The sequence below is a fragment of the Ranitomeya imitator genome, chromosome 2 (genome assembly GCF_032444005.1).
Source record: "Ranitomeya imitator isolate aRanImi1 chromosome 2, aRanImi1.pri, whole genome shotgun sequence".
NCBI lineage: Eukaryota > Metazoa > Chordata > Amphibia > Anura > Dendrobatidae > Ranitomeya > Ranitomeya imitator.
The window spans coordinates 632,513,361-632,522,041 of NC_091283.1; the positions used below are offsets into that span (position 1 = coordinate 632,513,361).

The 8,681-nt window shown below is 42.4% G+C and overlaps 1 long non-coding RNA gene across 1 annotated transcript; it reads right to left on the reverse strand.

The window, feature by feature from the left end:
• Positions 1–1,448: 1,448 nt before the first annotated feature.
• LOC138667654 (uncharacterized) lies at positions 1,449–8,331 on the reverse strand. Its single transcript, XR_011318872.1, has 4 exons — positions 8,240–8,331; positions 6,113–6,270; positions 5,105–5,134; positions 1,449–1,869 (listed from the first exon to the last, which is right to left on the reverse strand). It is a non-coding gene; the product is annotated as an uncharacterized lncRNA (long non-coding RNA).
• Between the last annotated feature and the right edge of the window lie 350 nt (positions 8,332–8,681).

Genomic DNA, 8,681 nt, shown 5'->3' on the forward strand with positions numbered 1-8,681 from the left:
GTCTGTGTCTGCCTCCAGCTCCTCCCTCCTCCATCGAATTTTAAAAGCACCAACTGCCGTCTCCTCTCTCAGTAACGGGAAAGTCTGTCTTCACTCAATACAGATTTTCAGATTTTACTCACAAATTGAGAATTTATGATCAGTTCTGACAGAGAAAAAATCAGATTCCTCGGATAAGATATATTACAAAGTTGCTTATTTTCTTGGGAACTATTGATTGATGCTACTGTTTAATATATGGAGTCTTAGCCAAAATCTAGTGCCTAGCTATAAACTGTTAATTATTTGCTTTGTTAACGCTATTTTCAATTTTGCCCAGCTGAGTCCTCTACTATACATATTAATAATAACAATAATAATTTTTATTTCTATAGCGCCAACATGTTCTGCAGCCCTTTACATTTTAATACATGCAATTAGGGTGCAGAAAACACGAATTTCAGATAATTCTGCTCCATAAATCTGTAGTACAGGGATTAGATGCTTTATACATTTACCAAAATGTATTCCTTAAAGCTCACACACTTTTTGCATGATGTTTTGCCATAAAGTGCATTGTGGAACATCTCCGACACGTGTGTGACATCATCATTTTTCATGTCAGACATTGAGGTGGTTTTAATTCTCATTTTATCATTGTCAGAGAAAGTATTGGTGGTGGAACATTTAAGTGTTGCCTTTAAGTGTTAAGAAAAACACAAAAAGGGGATGGGAGAGCTACAATACCCAGATAGATTAGCGAAATTAGGATTATTTAGTCTAGAAAAAAGACGACTGAGGGGCGATCTAATAACCATGTATAAGTATATAAGGGGACAATACAAATATCTCGCTGAGGATCTGTTTATACCAAGGAAGGTGACGGGCACAAGGGGGCATTCTCTGCATCTGGAGGAGAGAAGGTTTTTCCACCAACATAGAAGAGGATTCTTTACTGTTAGGGCAGTGAGAATCTGGAATTGCTTGCCTGAGGAGGTGGTGATGGCGAACTCAGTCGAGGGGTTCAAGAGAGGCCTGGATGTCTTCCTGGAGCAGAACAATATTGTATCATACAATTATTAGGTTCTGTAGAAGGACGTAGATCTGGGGATTTATTATGATGGAATATAGGCTGAACTGGATGGATAAATGTCTTTTTTCGGCCTTACTATGTTACTTTGTTACTATGAGATAATATATATACATATCTATATACAGGTGCCAACAGTTCTGCCAACAGTTGTGGCCTTCTCACCAATCTGCTTGCCTATTGTCCTGTAGCCCTTCCCAGTCTTGTGCAGGTCTACAATTTTGTCCCCAGTGTCCTTAGACAGCTCTTTTGTCTTTGCCATGGTGGAGCGGTGTGATTGAGTGGTGGACAGTTGTCTTTTATACAGGTATCAAGTTCAGACAGGTGCAATTAATGTTAGGTTGAACAATTTAATAAAATGTTCACTTCACTTAAGTTGCCTACTCCTGGCCTAATGGATATTGATCAGGTGCGCACCAAAGAAATAAACATATAACAACACACAGTCATATGTAAACTCTCCATGATCAATCTATGGCCCAGCTGTAAGGGAAAAAGAGGACTTTATTCAGGCAAGACACAGATTTATATATCCCCTGTAAGGGGGCTCGGCTAGCTCTAAAATGGGAGTAATCGGATGCATTCCATTGGTTAGTGGGTTGGGCAATAAGCAAGCCCATGGGTGGATCCATGAGGTCATCAGGGTGGGTTGGTCCATGAGGTCATCAAGGTGGGCGTCACTGTGGGTGGATCCATGGAGGTCATCAGGGTGGGCGTCATCTTGGATACCAGCCAGGCAGCCACATGGCTCTCTGATACAGGAAATGGCAGCCATCTTTAGTGTCTTTCATCTAAAAAAACTTATGTAAGATCAAACAATACACGTTATGGGTCACTTCTCTCAACCTTTTATGTCTTGAGGTTAATTAAGTATTTGATCTTATGGCTCTCCTCAACATTAATACAGTTAATGAGTGCAGAGTAGGAGGGATTCTTAGGCTGCAGTCACACTAGCAGTATTTGGTCAGTATTTTACATCAGTATTTGTAAGCCAAAACCAGGAGTGAACAATTAGTGGAAAAGTATAATAGAAACATATGCACCACTTCTGCATTTATCACCCACTCCTGGTTTTGCCTTGCAAATACTGATGTAAAATACTGACCAAATACTGCTGGTGTGACGGCAGCCTAAAGGTACCGTTACACTAAACGATTTACCAACGATCACGACCAGCGATACGACCTGGCCGTGATCGTTGGTAAGTCGTTGTGTGGTCGCTGGGGAGCTGTCACACAGACAGCTCTCTCCAGCGACCAACGATCAGGGGAAAGACTTCGGCATCGTTGAAACTGTCTTCAATGATGCCGAAGTCCCTGGGTAACCAGGGTAAACATCGGGTTACTAAGTGCAGGGCCGCGCTTAGTAACCCGATATTTACCCTGGTTACCATTGTAAAAGTAAAAAAAAAAAAAAAACACTACATACTCACATTCCTGTCAAGTTCCCCGGCGTCAGCTTCCCTGCACTGTGTAAGCGCCGGCCGTAAAGCAGAGCGGTGATGTCACCGCTGTGCTCTGCTTTACGGCCGGCCGGCGCTGACTCAGTCAGTGCGGGAAGCTGACGCCGGGGAACGTGACAGGAATGTGAGTATGTAGTGTTTTTTTTTTTTTACTTTTACAATGGTAACCAGGGTAAACATCGGGTTACTAAGCGCGGCCCTGCGCTTAGTAACCCGATATTTACCCTTGTCACCAGTGAACACATCGCTGGATCGGCGTCACACCCGCCGATTCAGCGATGACAGCAGGTGATCAGCGACCAAAAGAAGGTCCTGATCATTCCCAGCAACCAACGATCTCCCAACAGGGGCCTGATCGTTGGTCACTGTCACGCATAACGATTTTGTTAACGATATCGTTGCTACGTCACAAAAAGCAACGATATCGTTAACAAAATCGTTATGTGTGAAGGTACCTTTAGAGAAAAACTAACAGGTCTCTAAGAGCCTGAACACTTGCCGGTTGGTAGGTGATCAAATAATTGTTCTGTGCAATAAAAGGCAATTTAGTTATGCAAAAATCATACAATGTGATTTTCTAGTTTTTATTTTTAGATTCTGTCTCTCACAGTTGATGTGTACCTACGATAAAAATTACAGACCTCTCCATTCTTTGTTGGTGGGAGAACTTGCAAAATCGACAGCGTACCAAATACTTATTTTCCCTAATATATACAGTATATATATATATCTACTATATAATTGTCTAAGGGTCACTTCCGTCTGTCTGTCTTTCTGTCTGTCTGTAACGGAAATCCCAAGTCGCTGATTGGTCGTGGCAAAACAGCCACGACCAATCAGCAACGGGCACAGTCCGGAGAAAATGGCCGCTCCTTACTCCCCACAGTCAGCGCCCGCTCCATACTCCCCGCAGTCAGCGCTCACACAGGGTTAATGGCAGCGTTAGTGGACCGCGTTATGTCGCAGTGTAACGCACTCCGTTAACGCTGCTATTAACCCTGTGTGACCAACTTTTTACTATTGACGCTACCTATGCAGCATCAATAGTAAAAAGATCTAATGTTAAAAATAATAAAAAAAAATAAAAAATAGTTATATACTCACCGTCCGTCGGCCCCTCGGATCTAGAACAGGCCTTTCCCACTCCTCGCTACGCTCCGATGACCGCTCCATGCATTACGATCTCGCGAGATTATGACGTAGTGGTCTCGCAAGAAGATTTGACAAGAATCAAATATTATCATTGTGGTTTGGTCCTGAAGAGGTTTGAAAACCTTGAAACACGTTGACATAATAAGTCACATTCATGCTTCACCTTTGCGAGTGATTATACCTCGGGCAACATGGATTGTGAACCACCGTATCCCTCATTTATTGCATTGTATCCCATTGGTGGCCCTGCAGTAGCCCTTACATACTTCTAAAGGAGTTGAGACTTTCACAACCCGATCAGGTGAGCTTACCTATAATATTTTACACCACTTTGTCACCAGTTAAAACCATATTTGCACTTTTTGTCACTCCAGTTTTACCATTTGTTTCAAATTTTTTTACAAGACTTACAGAGGGATACAGCAGTCTTGAAATTGCTAAAATATAGGGGCGAGATCGCAGAACCATCAAAAGTTTGTTGCAAATAGTCATCATTGTCACAAAAAAATGTGAGAAAAAAATATGCACATTAGCTGCCAAAGATTTGACAAGAATCAAATGTGACCGTGACCAGGAATCCATTATCCTCCATTGCTCTCATTTTCCAGAACTGCAACCTCTCTGGAATGCCCAGAAGTACGAGGCGTTCTGTGCTCAGAGACACGGCCAAAGTAAGGGAGGCTGAAACCAAACCAGCTCTGAACAAGACGTAAAAGGTGAAACGTCAAGACTGGGCCAAGAAATATCTAAACACAGATTTTTCAAAGGTTTTATGGACTGATGAGATGAGACTGACTCTTGATGGACTAGATGGATAGTCCTGAGACTGGATCAGTAACTGGCACAGACCTACACTTCTACTCAGATACCAGTAAGGTGGAGGTAGGGTACTGCAAAATCAACTTTCTAAAATCAACTCAAATCTACTGTCAGATTTTAGAAGATGCTTTTTTCAAGAAGTGGTACAGGAAAAAGTCTGCATCTTTTAATAAACCATGATTTTTATGCAAGACAATGCTCCATCACATGCATTGATGTCTCCACAGCTTTACTAGCCAGTAACGGTCTTAAAGGTAATAGAACAATGACTTGAACCCCATTGAGAAATTGTGGACCCTTCTTAAACGGGACATTTATGTTGAAGGAAAATAGTACACCTCTCTGGACAATGTCTGTGAGGCATAGCAGTCTATATGAATGGAAGGCTTATGACTGTCATTGAAAAGAATGGAGGCTATATAGGTCACTGATATTTTTTTTTTAAATGTCAGAAATGTATTTTTGTATATTTTGAGTTGTTTGGTTATTTTCTCAATTTAACATATGAAAATAAACAATTGAGAAGGGAAAATTTACATTTTCATTTAGCTGCATAATAATTCTGCAAGTAATAACAAAAAATAAAACATAAGCCAGCTCACCAGTCTTCACCACAGGTGCTCGGAACTCCGCTGCCGACAAGCGTAGTATTCCATAGGAAAAAAAAAAAAAAAAGGGTTGAGTTCCAGCTCCTTAAAATAAGGCTTTGACAAAGATCGTTTGATCGAAACGCGTTGCCGTGTCTCTGCTGTCCATCGGCACATACTGGAGGGAGAATGTACACCATGTACAATATGTTTTTAAAGGCATCAATAAAATAATTATTTTAAGGAGCTGGAACTCAACCCTTTTTTTTCCTATATAATAATTCAGCACACTATTAGTTGTGCAATAATTCTGCATTTTCTCCTAAGAAAGAAAAAAGCTCACTTTTCCTTTCTTAGCCACCCATGTTTCAGGCTTATTAACCTTTTGGAAAGACTGACAACATTGCAGTTGTTCAATAATAAAATGAATCATCAAAAATACAAAATGCTTAATAATTGTGCCCACAGTTTACATATAGTATGTATAGTGTACCATCCAATATACTGTAATGTAGGATATGCTTTGGACATGTGTGTACAGTATGGTGTTGTATATGAAGCAACAATCAGGCATAGACAATCAGTCATACTTTCTGCCGACTGGTGCGTCTACTGCCATGGTACACACAGATTCACATGGAGACTTGCACTCTCAGCGGTGATTGGAACGTGTGAGGGACATCCTTCGTACTGTAAGATCTTGTTTGTCCTGCACATGTCAGCCTTTTTAGCTCATGTGCAGTACAAACTATGGAAAATATATTTTTTTTCTAAATCACAGACGGTGCTTTTTTCTGCCAGACACAAAGTTATGGCTAACAACCCAGGACAACATTGTTATTGCTATCCAGTAAACCAAAGAGAAAAAAAGCAGAAAAAAAGCAGAGCAGCACAGCCCAGGTGCACGGGAAAAACTGTAATGCGTACTTCATCAGCTGAATGCCCGACTGCTGATCACGGGTGCTCGCATGAAACATAGAGTTAAATGGCAAACTTGTCACAGAACAATGCGGCAGTACTCACCGATCCTGGAGTGAAAAAAGTCCTTTATTGAAGCATATAAGAAGGTATCTTCACGGCTCGGGGGGGTGTAAAAGTAACAGGAGTGTGCAGGGATCGACGACGGCCGTTTCGCGCTGTATGTAGCGCTCCTACGGGTCCATGTCTGGCGGGAAGTGATGCTGGGAGAAATAGGTAAGTACATGCAGACTCCTCCCATGCCACGTCCCAATCAGACACCAAAGAAGTGCAACGTGCATAAACATTAAAAACATTGCACTGAATCCTTATTTTGCTCATGTAACCTTGACATCAGAATTCATTCATACAAACAGAAATATGCAAGAATGGAATAAACAATAATTTGTGAGTGATTGTAAGTACATTCACCACATGATCCAGCGGGTCCAATAACGCATTAAGGTCTACCTTGCGCATGGGGAATATGGGGTATATATAATGTAACAGTAATAATAAAGATGAAGATGCTTGCTAGGTTGGGGGTTCATAAAAAGATAGACATATCAATTCTATCATTGAGGCCAGCCGGACCTGTGGTTTTTGATTGTTATTGCTATATTTGCATATACAGCTAACAGTGATATAGAGTGATATATAGAAAATAGTGACTTTGAACAAGTCTACAGTCCAAAAAAATGAGAGCCTTGATTAGGAGACTTACTCTGGAAACTTCCAACACTGGGGATTGGAGGATTTCGATTGCGTAGGATTGATAAGTGCCCTGTCATGATCTGATAGGGTGACGGAAGTTAGCAACTAACTAATGTGTAGAAATAAATGGACTGGAGAGAGCTGACTGGGATAATAGGAGTTAACTCTTCTCCTGCAATATAACTGCTGCCCTCACTCAGTAGAGATGAGTAGAGATGAGCGAATTTGATTGGGTCCCTCCTTATTTGGCACATTATAGTGCTTACCGAATAAGCTGCAGAGGGAACAGCTGTTCCGTTCCGCAGCTGTATGTGTAGCTGTATGTGTAGCTGTATGTGTCGCGGCTGTGTCACAGCCTGTTTGTTGGGCTCTCCATGCATGTGTCGTGACGGTCACACAGCTGCGACACATGCAGCTGCGGAGCCAAACAGCTGATCAACCTGTGCGCTTCATGTTGTGGGCTTGATGTCAGCTTTGTAATGTCAGCTGACATCAAGCCAACAGGTTAGTAATGCAGAGGCATCTACAGTATAAGAAATGAGCACACCCAAACCAGCTCAAAGGAGCTCAATGGTGTAGGATTTCTTCAGACGATGTCTTGATGACATGGGTGGTTTGCATGCTGTGCCATCAGAGCCTGAAGTGAGATATAAATCTGTTGAAGCTGAACAGGCATTTGAAATTCGAGCACGAGCTGCAGTGAAGTGCACATGTTAAAAAGCATGACAGATCAGAGCCCTCTTCTGCTGCAGTGTCGGCCTCTTCCCTCACGATCAACAAGGTCACCTGCCTCCCCCAAATAGACGATGTGACGCTAACACCATCACCAGTGTCACCGAGCACCTCCACACCATACCATGGAACTGTTCAACTTTCCATCCGCCAAACCCTGGCTGGCATAGATGGATAATTTTAATAAAATCTGATGGCGGTAGCTGCGCCACAGTATGTTATTTCCAGCCACTACTACTTCTTCAGATGGGCCATACCTGCCCAGCACACACATGTGGCAGACAAAATAAGGTGTGCACTGCACAACGCCATCAGTGGCGAAGTCCAAATAATTACTGATACATTAACAAGTAATCACTGCCACGAACGTTACATCTCCCTAAATGCCCACTGGATAAATGTGGTCGCTGGGCCAGAGGCAGAAGGCATTCTAGCGGGTGTCCTACCACCACTGAAGTTTGCTGGATGTTCCTTTGGCCAAGTTTCAGATTCCTCCACCACTTTATCATCACATTAACACCTGCACCACCAACTTGTGCTCATCCAAGGGGAAATGACAGCAGGCAGTTCTGAAACTGGTCAGTTTGGAGGACAGACCCAACACCGCACATGAGCTTTTGACTGGATTGAAAGAGCAGACAGATGAGTGTTTGGTGCCACTGCACCTCAAGACCTGCCTGGTGGTGTGCCAAATCAAAATCTGGTAGTAGCTCTTGGCCTATCCAGGTTGACCCTACTGTTGCTCACCTGTCTATGTTGCAGCAACACTTCTCTATTCCCGCTCACAGCCTCATATGCAATGTACCAATAAGGTAAAACTGTACCCTGCATATGTTGGAAACACTGTGTGAGAAGCAGGAAATTGTAGACTTTCACCTGCAGCACGCACAGGTGAGTCACTCTGCAGAACAACTACACTTCACAACCAATGACTGGGCCTCCGTGCGTGACTTGAGTGCCGTGTTGTGCTGCTTTAAATATTACAGCAACATCGACAGCGTTGATGACACCATCATCAGTGTTATGATACCAATTGTTTGTCTGCAGGAAAATAAATACTACAGGCAATGATGCATGAGGAATTGGGAGAGCAGGATTAACAGAAAACATTTGCCATATTATCAGGCCTGTTGTTACACAAGTTTATAACTAGGGGACAGTGTTGGAGAATGATGGAGATGAGGATGAA